At 56.9% G+C, this 17,501-nt stretch overlaps 1 protein-coding gene across 2 annotated transcripts in view; it reads right to left on the bottom strand.

The window, feature by feature from the left end:
* Positions 1 to 17,501, bottom strand: part of ATP11A (ATPase phospholipid transporting 11A) — a 123,158-nt gene that overhangs the window by 64,927 nt on the left and 40,730 nt on the right. The window lies entirely within an intron of this gene.

The following is a 17,501-nucleotide window of genomic DNA, read 5'->3' as shown; positions in this document are numbered from 1 at the left end:
CAGCCCTGGGTCCTGGGACCCCCATATAGCAGCCCAGTGCCGAGTCCCGGGACCCCCAATACAGCAGCCCAGTCCCAGGTCCTGAAACCCCCCCCCCCTCCATATAGCAGCCCAGCCCTGGGTCCCGGCCCCCTCCATACAACAGCCCAAACCCGGGTTCTGGTCCTGCTAGACCGGCAGCCCAACCCCAGGTCCCGGAAACCCCAGACCGGCAGCCCAGCCCCGGGTCCTGGGACCCCAGACTGGCAGCCCAGCCCCAGGTCCTGGGACCCCCAGACCAGCAGCCCAGCCCCAGGTCCTGGCCTCACACTCCGTCAGCCTGTTGGGGTACAGTGAGTCATGGGGGGGAGGAGGTGGGAACACCAGCACTGCAGAAGGTCAGGGTGACGGGACAGGAAGAAAGGCGGGTCAGGTCACAGCTCCGACCCAGCTGTCACTAAGACATTGGCCTCAGGCAGCCTCACGGCCCCTGAGGACAGTGACAGCCCCTCACTCATGGTGGCTGACGAGGAACGAAAGCGGGAAATGGAGAACAGGAGCGGGAAGAGAACCGCACGGCTGTGGGGAGCCAGAGTGTTCCGCCCGGCGTGGCGCCCACCCTCACTTGTGGAGCCAGGTGGACAGGGTCACACAGGCCAGCAGTGTCCCTGTGGGCTGAGGCGAGGATAGCCTCACTCACACTGTTTTGCTCTTGTTGCTTGCGTGGCATGGCGCGGGCCTACCTCCCGGCTTCGCGGGGTCAGAAGTCTACAGATGTGCCCCCAGCACCGCGGGGTCCATGGTAGCCGCCTGCACGCACTTTCCCTCTGTGCCTTCTCTTGGGCCTGGCTTTGCTGGATGTTCACGCGGACTGAGGGCAGAGACCGACTCGGTCCCCAGAATTCCACCCGTTTACAGAGACATGCGACAGGGACATGGGAAATGGTGCAAGATCGCCGGAGGGAACGGGCTGGGCCCCCAAACTGGCAGGAACTTGGATGTGGCGCCCCAGGAGCCCACGATGCAAGGGCCAGGCCGTGTCCCCGCCGCCCATGGCCTTTTCTGCCGCTTCCCCGTCCAGGTGAGGCCACCAGTAACAGGTGCTGACACAGCGGCGTAAGAGCTTTACACACAAATCTAAGTCCCGGACATCCCTTCATGCTCGAGACACAGCCGCGGATGCTTCTCATTCCCACAGATTCCGGAACTTACGCTGAAAAGGAGCACATAATAGAGGAACCGGAAAGGAAAGAAAAGCATTAAAACATGACTTGTAACACAAAAATGAGAACCCCGAGGGCCCTGCTCCTACTTCAAAGCCAGCCGCTAGGCTTCAGCCACAACACCGACTCTGGAAGCCCCGATCCTCCCAGACAGGGGACGTGTCTGCGGTGCGTGGAGGGGGGCCTCCTGGCTGCGTCCAGCCCACGACTTTACCTACTGCACGTCGGGACACTATGTCCACCTGCGGGACAAGACCAGCCCAGAAAAGTGACTGAACACCAACAAGCACTGGGGCTTGCCTATGTCACTGCAACAAAAAACCCGTTTGGGAGCGAGCCACGTACTTACTGGATGAAAACTAGGCTGTGTGTAAGGAAGCTACCTTCATGCTGTTCCCCAAGGAACAAAAAGAAGCAATGACCCACAAGCTTCGGCCAGACCTGCTGCTTCTACGAATAGACTACGAGTCGGTGGGCAGAAAGGCCATGGTGACGTTCTGCTTCCGGCTGACTCTGCTCACCAAGTGGTCAGTGTAATAGCGCCCAAGGAGAGACACCAGGGAACGGCGCTTACAAGGGGTCTCGTGTGTGGCCCTGACACGCAGGAAGCGTCTTTGGGTTCAGCCCAAGACCCAGGTGAGTTCCGCGTGCTGTTCTCTGCAAAAATGTCCAATTCTGAGGAAGCTAAGACCAGGTGTGCAAAACATATAGACGACACGTCCAACAAGACGCCCCCGGAGAAAGCGGTTCACGATCACGCCCACATCATGCGTGTGCCCTGCAGCTGACTGGCCCCGTGACTATGGACGTGTGATTCAACATTTCTGTGTCCACTTCGTCAGCAATCCTCTGCTACTCTGCACACTTAGTACCTATTAGCCCCAATTACACAATTTCTTTTTTTTAATGTATGTTTATTTTTGAGGGGGAGGGACAGAGAGAGAGAAGGAGACACAGGATCCACAGCGGGCTCTGTGCTGACAGCAGCGTCTGACACAGGGCTTGAACTCATGAACCGTGAGAATGTGACCTGAGCTGAAGTTGTTTGCCTAACTGACTGAGCCACCTTGGCGCCCCTCACCGGTCTTGAACCAAGTATGCATCACCTGGTCTGTTCTGCAACTCTGCTGAACACAAAAAGGCAATTCTGTCACCGGGAGCCCTGAGAATGAAGGTGTGGGTTGTCACAAAACCCCTGAGGGCAGGAAGACGGACACGCCAGCCTCTCTTTCTAGGGACTCGTCTTGGATGGGACGCCTTCCGTGACATGAACCCTGGAGCCCTGGAGATGGCCAGGGACACTCAGCAGCAGTACAGGCTCCAACACTGATCGTTCCTTGTCAGCGCCCTGTCTGCACAGGGGGCACCTGCACACCCACAAAGGCCAGCACCAAGCCCACTCTAAAGTGTGTACCTGACCTATGCAGCAAACCCCACCCCCGCGCTGTACTCACCGGGAGCACGGAGCCCTGCCCCCCCGCCCCTGCTGCCTGGCGGGTCAGAGGGGGGAGGAGTCTCTTCCTATTTCCACATGAATGAGATTCTCACCTACAGGAACAAGGGGGCAAATGCCTAAAACTACAACAGGGGGCAGGAGGGGGGGGCAGGGGACTCGGTGAAACTGTTGGGTGCAGGCTGCTCCAGGTGGGCATGCTGTTCCAGAAACAAGGCACCAGGAGGAACCACAAACAAGGAAGCCTCTTCAGCAGCAAGACCGGAGAGCAGAACCCCCGCATGCCATGGGGCTGGGCTCTCTCAACCTGCGTACCCACCGGCAGATCCAGGTGTGAACAATGCGTCCTCTGAGGTGATGGCACAGTGCCCTATGGGTCACATGACCCGGAGGGCTCAGCGCTTCTGTCCCACTGAGCTGGGAATAAAAAGTCCCACCTTTGTTCCACGGCACAGAAAACACTGTAGACAAATTGGACCGTTTCACTAACATGTGCAGTACATTTACGTCTAATCTGGAAAGATGCAGGCAGATGGTGCAGTTTATTCCAGCAGACTGTGTGTCACTAATGGGCTCTTACGATGCTGGTTGTTGTGTGAACGTATTCTCTTACACAGAGAGGGTGTTAAATCCCGAACACGTGTAGACATGACTCGGTGGACAGAAAGTTTATGGCAACACAGCAAACCCTCCGTCGTCCACTTCTGACCTTGATAAAGCAGCTGACTCTGAAACGGTTAAATTCACCAAAGATCCGACATCCAGTCCGTTCACATCGCTGAACGGATATTCAGACAAGCTGGGAGGCAACAGAGCACATTGGACGTTCACCATCACGAGTGGGTGTGAGGTACAAATCGGAACCACAAGGACACCGCACTTCACGCCGCCCCCCCCCCCCGCCACCGGGGCAGGTGCAGGGGGCTGGGGCCTCACCATTATGGCGGGATAGTGGAGGGGACAGTCTGCCACTTCCCCAGGAGGGTGAAGGTGGAGTCCCCAAGCGATACAGAGATCCCACCCCTGGTTTTGCACCCAAAAGAAGTGAAAGCACAGGTCCACATAAGCACATACACGTGTGTCCACAGCAGCATCATTCACAACAGCCTAACAGTGGAAACAACCTGAATGTCAACCAACCGAGGGACAGACGACAAGGCTGCTCCGCCTACACAATGGACTTACTATGCAGCCATGAAAAGAGCACGCACTATAGCACGGGTGAACCCTGAAAATGCACGTAAGGGGGAGAAGCCGAGAGAAAAGGCCACGTGCTGTAGGGTTCCATTCATGCGAACTATCTAGGACATGCAAGTCCAGACAGGGCTTGCCAAGGGCTGGACAAGTGACCATGGGTGGTTTCTTCTGGAGGAAAATATTCTGACTGGGGGCATGGCGGGCGCACAGCACTAGGAACACGTTCCAGCAGACACCGACGAGTGTCCACGCAAAAGGGTGGCCCCTGGGGTGGGTGGGTTACACGTCACTGGCAATGACCGATACACATGCTTGAGCGAGTGGCATGCGGCCACATGCACACGAGGTCGCCACTTGTCATCCCGGGAACACGTGGGCAGTGCCACGGTCGAGGGTCACGCAGCTCGTGCACACACCCACCACACGCACAGTCCTGTGGTTCCAGCTCGTCCTCCTTCGTCCTCTTAGTGGGAGAGGCCGTGCTTGTGTCTGAACCTTTTTCCCCTTTCCAGCCTTCTCTGCAGATTCTACAAACAGAAACCTTGTAGGAAGTGAGAAATCCAGCAGGGGGCATGACACAGTGGGATTCATACAAAAGACCTCATGTCTGTGGTGCCCGGTTCGTGCTCTGTATGAGTCTGTGGGCAGATGATGAGTCACCCCGGTGATGGGGGGAGGGTGTGCATCTCCTGTGTACCCCTGAGAGCCACAGCCTCAGACAAGACCTGTCAACGCTGCTCCCCTGGGGGCCCCAGTGGCAGGTACAGGGCAGGGGCTTTGGAAGCTGTAAAGCTGGACCACCAGATCTCACCGGACCTGCAGTGGCCAGAGCCCCAAGGCACCTGCTCAGAATCTGAATCTGCTTACCTGCCCGTCACAGGCAGGCGTGTCTGCAGAAGCTGTGGGCGGGCGGGGGCAGCGCTAAACATGCCTGTCAGCTTCTCCTGTGACCGTCACATGGCCAGAAGGGAGCAGACAGGGAGGATGTTGAAGGGTCGGGGAAGGAAGAGGGTCTGCAGGGAGCCCGCAGGCAGCAGCCCTGGGGCCCCAGAGCCTCCTGGAAGATTCCGCGTGAGGCTGGAGGACACGGTCTTCCTGGAGCCAGTGGAGGGAGCATGTGCAGAGAGCAGGAAGAGAAGCGAGGTGCAACCACTCCCACCCCCCCGGCCAGCCCAGGAGCGGAGGCAGCTCCACCCTCCCAGAAGGCAGCCGCTTTGAGAAAGGGTCACTGCAATGTCACGAGACGAGAGCCACGTAGAAACTGTCAGAGCCGCTCTCTGAACGCTGACCCAGCTCTCCGAACAGCCTGCAGGGCTCCTTCCTTTGATCCTTCTTTTCTAAAGATAGTTCTGACATTGGGGTTGAACCTCTGCTGCCTGAAAATCCCAGACATGTACAGGTTCACGTGCGTGGTGGCACTCTCTCTGACAGTATGGTGCCTGTATCTGGCGGCCGAGGGCCTCGGGGACAGGCCGACCACTCTCCATGATTGCCGCAGTCCTCTCGGCCCAAGTGACATTCGGTTCCATGAGATCCAGGGTGCAGGCTTGAGTGTGTCCTGAGGCATTCAGTTAGATCCTGACTCCTGTCTCCTGGACCCCCGAGCACTCCTATCTTCAAGCAGACTTTGCTAGAACCCGCCCCTTGACAGGGAGCAATCCCAAACCAAGGGCCACTGCCATGTGGGCCTGGACCCCAACAGGAAGACGTCAAAGGTCAGCAGAATGGCTTAAACAGGGTTCAGTGTCAACCGTCTTCTTGAAAATGAGTGATGACACTAGACTAGGTGACCGCGTGGCCTTGCCCACAACTAACAAAAGGACCAATGGAGCAGAGCAGCGACTCTGACGTCAGGCAAAGGCCAGGCCACCAAAGACTCTCCTGCAATTAAGTGTGTGATCCTGGTGAGAAAAGGAAGGGTCCAGGCCCCGTCCTGTCCATTCACTGATTGTGCCATGTGGACAGACAGTGGAGTGTCAAGGACAGACTGACAAAGTACCTGGAGGCCCGTCTCTACACAGACGCACAGATTTCAGCACGAGCCCACTGGAAGAAAGAAAGGAGCCTTCGTCCAGAGCTGGCAGGGTGCCCTGCATGTAGGAGGTGTGGCCGGGGGCAGGACCGAGCTCCAGGGCTAGCCCCACCCCTGGAAGTGGGGGCCAAGCATCAGAGGTCAGTGATGGATCCTGATCCTTCTGGGCTGGGGGCCTGGCACAGGTGTGGTCAGAGCTGCAGTGTCCAGCTGGCCTGGCCCTTGGTCCCCATCACTGAGCACTGTCTACTTTTCCAACCACTTTCACTCATATGGGGGCAGCACCCATGAGCGACTCAGACACAGAAAACCACAGAGCATAGAAATTAACCAGCAGATTTAGTGTGTGAACATTTTTGCCATGTTTGTACCACATGAATTTTTTTCAGAAATTAATTAGAAATTTTGGAGTCTGTCCGCCAGTGCCTCACCCCCTCAGCTATAGTATCCGGTTCCCTCACTACAAGCAAAATAAAATCTTAAACCCGTGTCCGTTGGTATTTGCACGAGAATCATGGCTTTCTTTACCTTTTTTGAAAATTATCTTTCAACTATGGGGGGTGGGTATTCAAGTTCATGACCCTGACCCTGAATGAAGTTCAAGTACAGTCCTGGGGTTTGAGTCACCAAGGTTCTGGCTCTGCCTGAAGGTCTCACTCTCCAGGGCAGAGCACAGAATCAGGACCAGGAATGTTCCAGAAAATAAAAGTACAGAACCATTGTAACAGCTGGCTCATCACACGGCCATATCAAAGAAACTAAGAAAACCAGCAGGAAAGGACATAAGCCTGGCACGGCCGCCTGCCTCCTTTGCCGCTCCCCCAGACCTCAGGTGGCAGACAGCAGCAAGAAGGCCAGCTTCGCGCCCCCGTAGGCTGTCAGAGGCCACACCAGCCACACTCCTGCCCTTACAGCAGGAAAGGCTCCCGCGCCCACCTGCTCCCGGGACACAGCTGCTGGCTCTTCAGACTCCCTCCCACCCCTGGTGGAGTGAACTCCCTGCCTTGGGGGCTGTGGTCATAGAACCAAGTTGGGCGCCTGCCACAGGACTCATGCTACAAGCTGAGGAAGGGGGTTGGTGACACGTTGGTGAGGGCATGGCCTGGGGGAGGTGGGCAAGTCTCCAGGGAAGACGCAAAAATGCCCCAAGCACACTCAAGGATGCACGCGGGTCACAGGGCTCAGGCCAGGCTCTGCTAAGGAGGGGGGACAACAGGAAAGGCCCTTCTCACTGCCCTCCCTGCAGGCGCCAGACGCCACCTTCCTGTGTCAGCTTCAAGCCTCAGGGGCTCCCGGCACCTTCAATTAAGAACCAGCCAAACACAAAGCCTGACACAGAGCAGCCCCATGGCCCGGCAGCTAAGAAATGGGACATGTGTCAGTACCAGCTCCCCCCAACCCTTTTCCGGAAAAAGACTCATAAATAGCGAATCCTCCCAATCGGCCTGGACACAACCACATCACACTTGTTTCTCTCGTGGAGAAGATGCAGGGGCTTCGCAGACCCGCCAGATGGGGCGGGTGGTCCCCACAGAGACAGCCGCACGTCCCAGAGCAGGGATCTGGGGGCAGAGCTGGTCCGCGCTGCCCAGTGTGCCCACTTCGACTCGGCCACTGCCCCACTGCCCGCGGTCATCCGTGCCGCCCAGCAGCAGGTGACCTCAGCAGCAGGTGACCTCAGTGTGCACCACCTGAGGGCAGATCGTCGCTGGTGTCCCTCAAAGTCCAGTAGGATGACGTCAACCCTGAGCAACAGCACCCCACCCTAGCAAGGAGGTTTTCCAAGGACGGCTTCACTCCATCACCGTCCCTCCGGCTGTTTTCTCATAACTCCTAAGAAGTTCAGGGACCTGCCTACGAGTACTGAGCAAGACCTGGCCTTTAGACTGAGAAACCAAGTCACAAAACCAGTGGAGTCAAGTCTCTAACTCCACGGAGAGCGATGATTCCCCTCACACGTGCTCAGAGTTCTGATTCCCAGATACACGATGACGACAACAATCCCCAAAGGACGGGCAGAAGCCGCCACCTGCTGAAGTCCGGGCCCACGGCTCCCACGTGGGACAGGTCGGACGCTGCCATGACTGTGACCGTGCCCAGCACACGGTCAGGCTCCTCAAGAGCCGGGTGCCGTGTGGCCAGCACAGGGCGTGACAAGAAAGGTTTGCACAAAGGAGAAAATCATATTCACATCAACCTGACCGCGAACCCAGGGGTTTTCAAACTCTTCAAGGCAAGAAATACATTTCAGTAGGTTTTAAACCAATGGTGACCAGGGGACATAAATACGGGAAAACGAGACATAAGGGACCCTGCTCTCTTGTGTTTCTGGTGCTGTTTCGTAAATGTTGCCTTTCCGCTCACTGTGCTGCGGCCTCTGACTTGGGAAGGGCTCCTCACACCTCCCAGCGTGTCCTCTGAGAACTTTGGGTGCTCTGCGTGGGGTTCAGATGTCCTCTGTCTGCAATCTGTGCATCAGAATGCCAACCTCCCTAAGGGTCCTCGATTAAGGTAATTTCTGGAACAGGGTCTACTTTATCTTCCCCCACGGTATCCTCATCTCCCCATTTCTCCAAAATGTAATCAATAGAGAGACAGGACGGCTCCTGCCCATTCTTCTCACTAATGAGCCTCGAGGCACCAAAAGCCTTGATTTTGGGCAGGACCTCTGACTTTTCCTTGTACGACAGGCAAGATCACGGCCTCTCCGGTATCCACAGTTTCAAAGGTAAAGGAAAATCCTAGCAGCAGACTCCAGCAAATCAGCTTTCATGAAACTGCTGATGAGAAATGAGTAAGGTTAGGACTGCTGTGCCCTGAGCTCTGTGCGGGCCTCGCCCGGGAGCCCACGGCCCTGGGTGAGTCCTACAGGGCTCTGTCCTCCCCAGGAGCCCCAGTGTTGGGAAGAAACCACCCAGCAAGCACTGCCTCTCAGCGTCTGCTTTTCCCTGAGTTCCCACCTGTCTAACCTTCGACGTGAAAACAAGCTCTGTCTTCCTAAGAGGCGTTACTAACACTCCTTATGAACCTCAATATTTCAAGGGTCTTTACATCCTGCTGCTGAACCAAATGGCAGACACTGTGTCCAAGTGACAAACGCAGGGTTGTTCCAGCTATTAATTGTAAACCTACTAAGTGTCAGAATAAATATACCTACTTAGCTGTTCTCTTAACGGCAGTGTCCCTAACACTGGCCTGGACTCGTACACAGATCAGAGGTCACCAGCAGGGCCGGAGCCTGTAGTTCAGGGAGAAGAGCCCACAAAATGGGCTTAGCCACAGTTCCTCACCTCTGGGGGGATCGTGGCCTAGGATGCATGTAGACCAGCAGGTCTGCAAAGAGCTAACCCGCCTTTACCAATAGCTACAAGGGCAACTCGCCTGTCTGCTCAGAAGGGAGGGGAGGGGGTGGCAGGAAGCCACCCACGGGGCTCCGGAAGAAAGGCTATGGCAGGGAGTTGAAGGCCCCTTTGAAGTGCAGAGCACCGTCCGAATGTCCTTTCCAACAGAACAGCAGTCCCACACCCTGGTGCCAAGAACCAAGTCCAGGGGGCAAGCGAAGGGGTTATAGCTGCGGCTCTGTTCTGGGCGTGCAGAAGCAGGAGGTAGCCCCCCCATCACCTGGGAGATCATGAGACGCCCTCCCATGGGGCTTGGGGAGGGGGGGGGTGGGACATGACCCCGGAGCGGCCACAGATTTCCGTGTCCCTGGGGGACCACAGGTGAACCACATACAGGTCAAGTCTTTGCCTGAGTGGCCCCCAAGGGTGTGTGAATGGCCCCCATGGCTCCCCTACAAAAAAACACACACAAACCACATCTAGTAACAGATCGTACCTGGGATACAAGACAGACCATCACAACTCAGAAATAAAAAGACAAATAACAAGGATTTGAATAGACGTTTCTCCGAAGGCCTACAAACAGCCAACATCAGCAGAGATGTGCATACTGAAACCTGGCCAAGCCAAAGAAGCCAATCACAGGGGCCGAGACACTGACTCGTCTACACGGCACACCAGGAAGGCAGGTCCATGCTGCCAGGGCTGGGGGGTGGGGACTGCTAAAGCACACGGGGTTTCTTTCGGATGATTTAGATGTTTTCAAACTCTGTTACGATGATGGTACCAGAACTTGGTAAATGTACTAAAACCCACTGAACTGTACTCTTTAAAGAGGTGGGCTTTATGACATATGAACTATATCCCAATAATGCCATTGGTTAGCCCCTCACATGTGTGCAGGGTTGCGGGCATGCTCACAGGGCTGGGTCTGCGCCCCCGCACCTGTGGGGACTGCCTCACACTTCCCTCTCACCCTGGAGACACAGATTCTACCAGGTTCCATCCAGTGTGGGGACCACAGATAACTTTCTTAGGGTTCTGGCATTTTCTAGTGGGTAAAATGGAGTTCAATGTGTTTTCAAAGACGTATCCCTAACAGAGAAACTCAGAAAGAAACTGTGGCCAAAGTAGAATGGGGCAAACACAGCAGAGAGCTAGCAGTGTCCCCTCATGCTCTGGACGCAGACCAAAGAGGACACTTCACTTCTGGGGCACATAAGGCCCCTGATTATTTTAGATGCAGTCACTGCTACCCCGAGAAGGGAAAGGGGTTCCCGGAGTCTCAGCATGAACATCCTTCTCTGTCGTCCTCCCTCTTCCCTGCCTCCCCCCTCCTTCCCTGCCGCCCGCCCTCTTTCCCTGCCGTCCCCCCTCCTTCTCGGCCATCCCCCCCTGCTTCTCTGCTGTCCCAGGCAGGACGAGGAGACCCTGAATTCAGAACGCCATCAGAACACGGTTGAACCACCGCACCACGGCAGTCAGGCCTTCCTCACAACTCCACTGTCTGCTCCGTGAGGATTCGGGGTGCAGCAGCCCGGGCGGTAAAGTCAGGAAGCACACAGGGACATGAGAGATTCTCAGAAATATGCTGAAAATCAATTTTAGCCTGTTAGTCCCCTAATGGAAGTTTTGAATGTCAGCTCAAACAAAGCAAACGCATTAGCCAAATTACACGGTGCGGCTGTAACAGAAGCGTGTAACCCGACCGACCGCAGATTCCTGGATGGGTCTCTGTGGTGGTCCTCCTAACAGCCCCTGTCACAGTCACAGGGATCCAATAACAGAGCAAGTCCCACTCCTGTGTCTGTTTATAGCTTTCAAAGGCAACATTTCCTGTTTGAGGAGTAAGAAGATAACACAGTGCTTAGGTGTTTCTAAAAATAGGCCTTCTTCTAGCTCCTGTTCCGCAGCCCCAGCCCACATGCACCTGCCACTGCGCGCTCCACTCCTGGGGAGCACCTGGTAGTTTCCACCCCTCTGTGCAGGCCTTGCACAGGTATGATGGCCACAACCCCGCTCCCCACTGGAGCCGATGTGCGCCAGCAGCTTCCACGGGATCCATGGGATCCACGTTCTCTGCCAGGAATTACCAGCCTTTCTGGCGGCCAGTGGGCAGTGCCTGGACCTCAGTGCATGTGGCCCCTTCTGCTCCCGTCGGACCGGAGCCCAAGGTGTCTGTGACAGACCTGGACCACCTCTTACCGTAATCAGTGGTGACACATGGTTTCCCTTCCCAGACAAAAGTGGGGTATTTATAAGATCTGGGGGCAGTTTTCTGCCAGGAACATATTTCTAAACACAAAATCATCTGGATCGCAAAAGCCACAGGGATGGTCCACGTCATCTGAAAACACTGACCATCTGGAACACGTGCAATGTCAGCTGACTAAGCTGACATTTCCTGGGTCCAGAATCGAAATAAAAATTCTAAGCACGGTGACTTTTACCCTACCATGGCCTTGCTTGACTCTGGCGGTTCCCAGTGGTAGAGAGACACAGAGCATGTGCACCTAGAGCATGCCAAGGGCAGAGGAAAGGGACACTGAGTCTAGGAGCTGAGGAGACCAGTAGGGCAAGAGCAAAACCCCCTCCAAGGCATCCAACCCTCCCCTCCAGACAGCGGCATGTGGAGAAACGCCATGTGCACCGCAACATAAACGTGAAAATGGCAGGGGAGTGGTCAAACCAGCCCCCATCCAGCCCCCATCCAGCTCCCCATCCAGCCTCCCATCCTGGTTTTGAGTGACTCCCTTGCAAAGCACTCTCCCTGCATTTGCAGACAGCAGGACATTATGAAGGGCTCCCAAGTAAACTCAGGTGAGTTGCTTCTACCGCCCATTTCCAAGTGTACTGTGGGGGGTCTGCTCACTTAGACTGAGGCACAACGGGGGCCCCCCCTGTGCTGGCCCGGGGATGGGGCATGGCGTGGCAGGGACCGCACAGAGAGGATGAAGGCAATTTCCCCACAGGATAGATGGTGGCAGAGCCAGGCTCAGGAGACTGATGACAGCCGGGGTGGCCTCTGTGCAGGGAGCCGAACCAGTCAACAAGGACCCAATCAAGCTGACATTAGTGGGGAGGGGGGGTGGGGGGGAGGAGCAAAGGCAGCCATCAGGTGGCAGAACGGGACAAATTCTGAGAGAGGTTCAGCGTGGAGGGGCCTCCGGGAAGGACCATACACCAGGTACTAGGACCTAAGCCCAGCTCCCTGCTCCACTGGCCAGAGAATCCAGCTGGGCCCCCGTCACCCAGGCCACAGGCCGCTGCTGCCCAGCCCTGTGAGCTCCTCCCACAATGAGAAAATGCAGGGTCTGTGTCACTGCAAAATAATGACTGCCCTTCTGGGAGCCAGAGGCCCTGGGACCCCATGGCCCACAGCTGCACACTGCCCTGTGTCCCTGAGACAAGAGGAGGAGGCCACACGCCCAGCAGTCCCCAAGCTGCCAGTCAGTGCTGTGCGCCCACCGGGCAGGCAAGGACGCCAGGAAACGCACACCAGACTCTGCGAGGACAGAGCAGCAGGCCTGCACTCACGGCACGCGCCCAACCCCTACATCTGCCCCTAACTTGGTGACCCACACCCGCAGCTGCTCCCTCCTCCCCAGAACGCCCTGGCCTTGGCCCATTCATTCTGGTGGAAATCCATCCTGCGTGTCCCCGGCTATTCACATCACAATGCAGCTTCCGTGGCTCCTTGACAGTAAAACACGGGTGAGGACACCACACCGCCCAAGCACATGGGTCAGCAGAAAACAGTGCGTTGGGACAGCGGGTGGACGTTAGTGGGACAGATGCTGCGACTGTCAAGTACCCAACCCTTTAGTCTCCGTGCAGCGCTTGGAAAACCAGCCCCAGGATGCGGCCATGAAAACCACGTGCTTCTGTACTTACGTCCCACAGCTACGCTCCTGCCCTTGAGATGAATCAGCCAGAAAATCAGGCAAACTTACTGAATTCACAAACAGAAGCAAGGTCGTATACACATTTTAACCCCTGAAATTACACACCTGCTGCTGCAGTGTAGACGGATGTTCCAGACACGAAATACTCACTTGGTGAGAGGCGAGTCCAGAACCACGGCACACCGTTTGGGGAAAGTGGACAGAAATCGCGGCCTAGCAGGGCCCACAGTCTGTAAATAGGCGGCCTGGGGTGCAGCAGGGTCTCTGAAACCCCGAGGCATAGACCCCGTTTTGGGGAAAATAACTACATTGGAACAAGCCAACCCCAGAGCTCAGAGAAGGTCAGGACACCCGCTCAGGTCAGTGATGTGAGTGTCAAGAGGAGGCAGGTGGTGGGGACAGGGCAGCCCCTCTCAGCGTGAGGCAACACCCCTGTGTGTGGCCGCTGCCCAGTGAGGCACCCGATACAAAGCACACACTGGATTCTGAAAACTTCGTGTGCAGAGAAGAACGTAAAACATGCTGATGATGTTTATGCTGACTTCAAGTTGCAATAATATCCTGGATAGCATGGGGTTAAATAAACACTATCAAAATTAACTTTACTATATGCACACACCACGTGTGGCTTGTACCTGTGGGCTGGGCAGGGAGGCCCCCACCATGGACACGGGGTGCAGCTGGTCCCATCACCAGGAGGGCAGGTGGCTGGGGGCACACGAGAGTCCCTCGCCGGACAGGAGCAGCTCGCCCACCGGGCGTCCCCTCCAGATGTTCATGGATGGGGTGAAAGGTCAGGTCCCAGCCCCTGGGGTGACTGATCATTGCCCAATACGTCCCCTCACTTCCCGACAGCAGCCGGAAATCAATGGTTCTTTGCTCCTCAGAGCTGGTGACTCATCCAGAGAGCTGCCCTCGTTCTCACCAAGAAAACATTAGCTGAACGTTTCCTTCTGCATCTGAGGTTCACTCAGTGAACGTTTTCCTCTTCCTTCTTCCAGGCTGTTTTCCTAACCCACCTGTGTCACAGAACAGTCTGAGGAGCAGTGGTGGGACTGAGGCCCTGGGCAAGTCTGGGGAGCTGGACAGAGAAGAGAGGCCAGAGGGCAGCCCCAGGACTCTGTCCCCGTCAGGCCCAGCCAGCCTGCAGCATGAGGCCAGATGGTCAGTGAGAGAAGCTTCCAGAAGCCAAAGCCACAGGCCAGAAGGAGGGACCGTCTGTGGGAGGTGAGGATGGTCAAGAAAGGTCCACGGCACCAGGTGATGGCAGAGAGCTCATCCTCCCCAGCAGAATTCGGTGATAATCTGATCTGGTGACCTCAGAGGGCAGCTGTCCAGGTACCCCCACCAGGCACAGCATAATCAGAAGGGCTCCTGGCTTTCAGCTGTGGCAGACCCCAGACTGCGCCCATGGCCACCCTGATGACAGCTGGCAGGGGGGCCAGGAATATCTTCCTGAAAGGCCCTGGGGGCAGCGGGACTACCCTACCTAGAGCCAGCTTGTCAGGAGCACCAGCACGGGGAGGGGGATGTCAGCCGGCCAGGAGTACCAGCATGGTGGGGTCAGCTTGCCAGGAGCACCAGCACAGGGAGGCGGCGGGGGGGGGCGGGGTGTCAGCTGGATGGGAGCACCAGCACAGGGGGGTCAGCCAGCCGGGAGCACCAGCATGGGGGGGGCGGTTAGCCGGCCAGGAGCACCAGCACACGGGGGACATGAGGCTCATATACATCGTCACAGTAAGATGCTCAGCCAGGGTAGGAGGTGGGAGGAAGTAGGGGGTTGGCCTGCACTTGGATCAGGGAGCAGGTGCTGGGTGAGACGAGCAAGGCCTTCAGGGGCGCTCTGGGGCTGTCGGTGACAGGCCAGCAATGCAGGAAGAGCCGTGGAGCCCGCCACACAGCCAGCGTTGTGATCCGAGCGCCCAGAGTAAGACAGTGCGTGTCCAGAGCCACTGGGTCTCCATCATGCAGGACCTGGCACCAAGGTCCACTGCGAAGGCCACAGGCTGCCGCCTGTATACCCCGGGAGTGACCCCCCCAACCCCCATGCCACAGGCACCTCAGGGTCTGACACGGAACCACGCTCAGCCCAGGGACCCTCTGACCCACCACTGTGGGCTGTCCCAACGCTGACAGTGTTGTGGCAACCTAGTGACAGAGGCTGCCGGTCCGAGGAAAGTGCGATAAAACCACTGACCTTCCAGGGTCGGGGGCAGGCTGCAAAGACAGCACATGAAAGAGCTTCTGGGAAGCAAAGTGTCAGGTGCAGCAATAGGTCTTTTATTTATTTATTTTAAATGTTTTCATATTATTTTTGAAAGAGAGACAGAGTGGGTCTCTCTCTGGGGAGGATTATTTCCACGGGCTCCAGGGGATGGGGGCTGCCTGGGCTGTCAGGTGCCTGGCTCCGGGGTCATTGAGGCCGGGGAAGGTGTTAAAACTCTGGCCCACCGGCCTTCATACTTTCTCTAGAACAGCTGGCCCGGGGTGGGCCGCCCTCCAGGGTCAGCAAGTCCCCAGGGTCAAGGCATCAGAACACAGGAAATAAAACACATGGTTAACGTAGCACTGTGTTTCTAGAACATTCAGTGTGCAGAAGGCTGCTGAATAAAGCTTTGTGCTCACATTTGAGATGGATCCAGGTTCTGGGTTCAGATAACTACAAATGAGGGATCACCCTCGCGATATGACCTGTTCCACGCTGCATGCAGGATGTCAAAATCCCTGCCCCTCAATGCCGACCTCAATGCACCTCAACCACTGTGACAACCATGACGCCCCCCAAGTACCCGAACTCCAGAGGCAGGCCAGGCAGTCCCGCCTCTGTTAAGGACAAACGCAATGGCAGTCACCACCGGGCTCTGCCTCGTTGACAATAAATGAGTAGAATTAAGAGAAACAAGCAGCCGCTGTGAACTACGCTGCTCACCTATGCCTCACTGACCAGCATGCTGCTGTGTGCTCCCTCTGGGACTCCACGGTGAACGCGGGCAGGTGGTGACAGAGGCCGGGACTCAACAGTGAGCGCGGGCAGGTGGTGACGGAGGCTGGGACTCGACAGTGAGCGCGGGCAGGTGGTGACGGAGGCCGGGACTCGACAGTGAGCGCAGGCAGGTGGTGATGGGGGCAGGTGGGGGGACGGAGCTGGGGCACCCTGAAACACAGTGCTGGGACCCACACAGGGTGCCCCACACTTTCCTGCCTCTGTCTTCCCACTGCACGTACCTGCTGCCATGGGCCAAGGGAAGGCGGCCTGGAGAACATGTGCTGCCCACGGGCCCCCCCCGGGAAATGCAGTGGGACACAGGGGACCACAGTGAGTGGTGCACTCCAGCATCTCGGGCTCCCTCAGACCTGGTCACTCAAGAAAGCGGACTGTGCTCAGGGACACTTTCTTCTGGATGAAATTATGGGGATTTCGTGCCCCCGTCTTTGGTAGGAATGGGCTGGATGTGTGTCTGTGACTTCACACGTTACAGCTCCCGAAACACGCTGACGAGCAGCTGCTTTAACTAAAATAGCAAATACAACCTCACATGTCGAGAAGCAGAGAGTTTTCTGCCATTGTTTCTAGTGAGAACTCGCGTGTGCTGCGATGATGCCACCATCCCAGAACTCACCAATGGTGAGGCGGGAGTGGGGGGCTTCCACCACCCCCCACGTCTGCGGCCCGAGTGACAGCCGTCTTCCACCTGCACCCGCGGGTCCAGGCACATGACGCAACGGCCTATGTGAGCCGTGTGCGTCCACACCCCACGCAGCCCACAGATGGGCCGCAACTTAGGAGGATGGCAGGACTCGCTGGCAAAGACGGGCCAGCGCCCAGGCATGCAGACGCGGCTCCGATCTCGACGGCAACTTTCATAACAGGGTTTCTTCAGTGAACGAACACGTGTGGCCTCTGAGGGTGCGGCTGGTGGCATCCCCACCTTCGGGCAGCTCCCTGCAGCGGTGAGAACGGCCACGTGCGTCGGCACATGCAAGCATACAGGACTTTCCGGACACAATTTTCCTGCCGTGTGCCGGGTGCTTTCTGAAACCGTGGGCATAAAATGGAACAGACGGTGGAATGTTTCCATTCTGTCTTAAGCAGGTGGGGACTCGATGGGGGCTGTGACCGTGGCCGCCCCCCGCTCCAGCTTGCAAGCGGCTCCCGCTGGTGAGGAGGGCACGGCGCAACTGGCCACTGCCAGGTCAGGACCCCAGGCTTCCATTCTGTGCCCTGGGAGCCCAGCCGGGTGCAGCGAGAACTCTGGCGTGGGCGAACACGGTGATATCCAGCCCGGCCCCCGGCAAGAGAGCTCAGGCAGAGGGTGCTCTGGGTAAGAAGTCGCGATTCCTACTGGATAAACACTCATCAGCTTCTTCCCA

The sequence above is a fragment of the Leopardus geoffroyi genome, chromosome A1 (genome assembly GCF_018350155.1).
Source record: "Leopardus geoffroyi isolate Oge1 chromosome A1, O.geoffroyi_Oge1_pat1.0, whole genome shotgun sequence".
NCBI lineage: Eukaryota > Metazoa > Chordata > Mammalia > Carnivora > Felidae > Leopardus > Leopardus geoffroyi.
The sequence above is the reverse complement of the archived record's forward strand: the minus strand, read 5'-3'. Positions and strand labels throughout refer to the sequence as shown.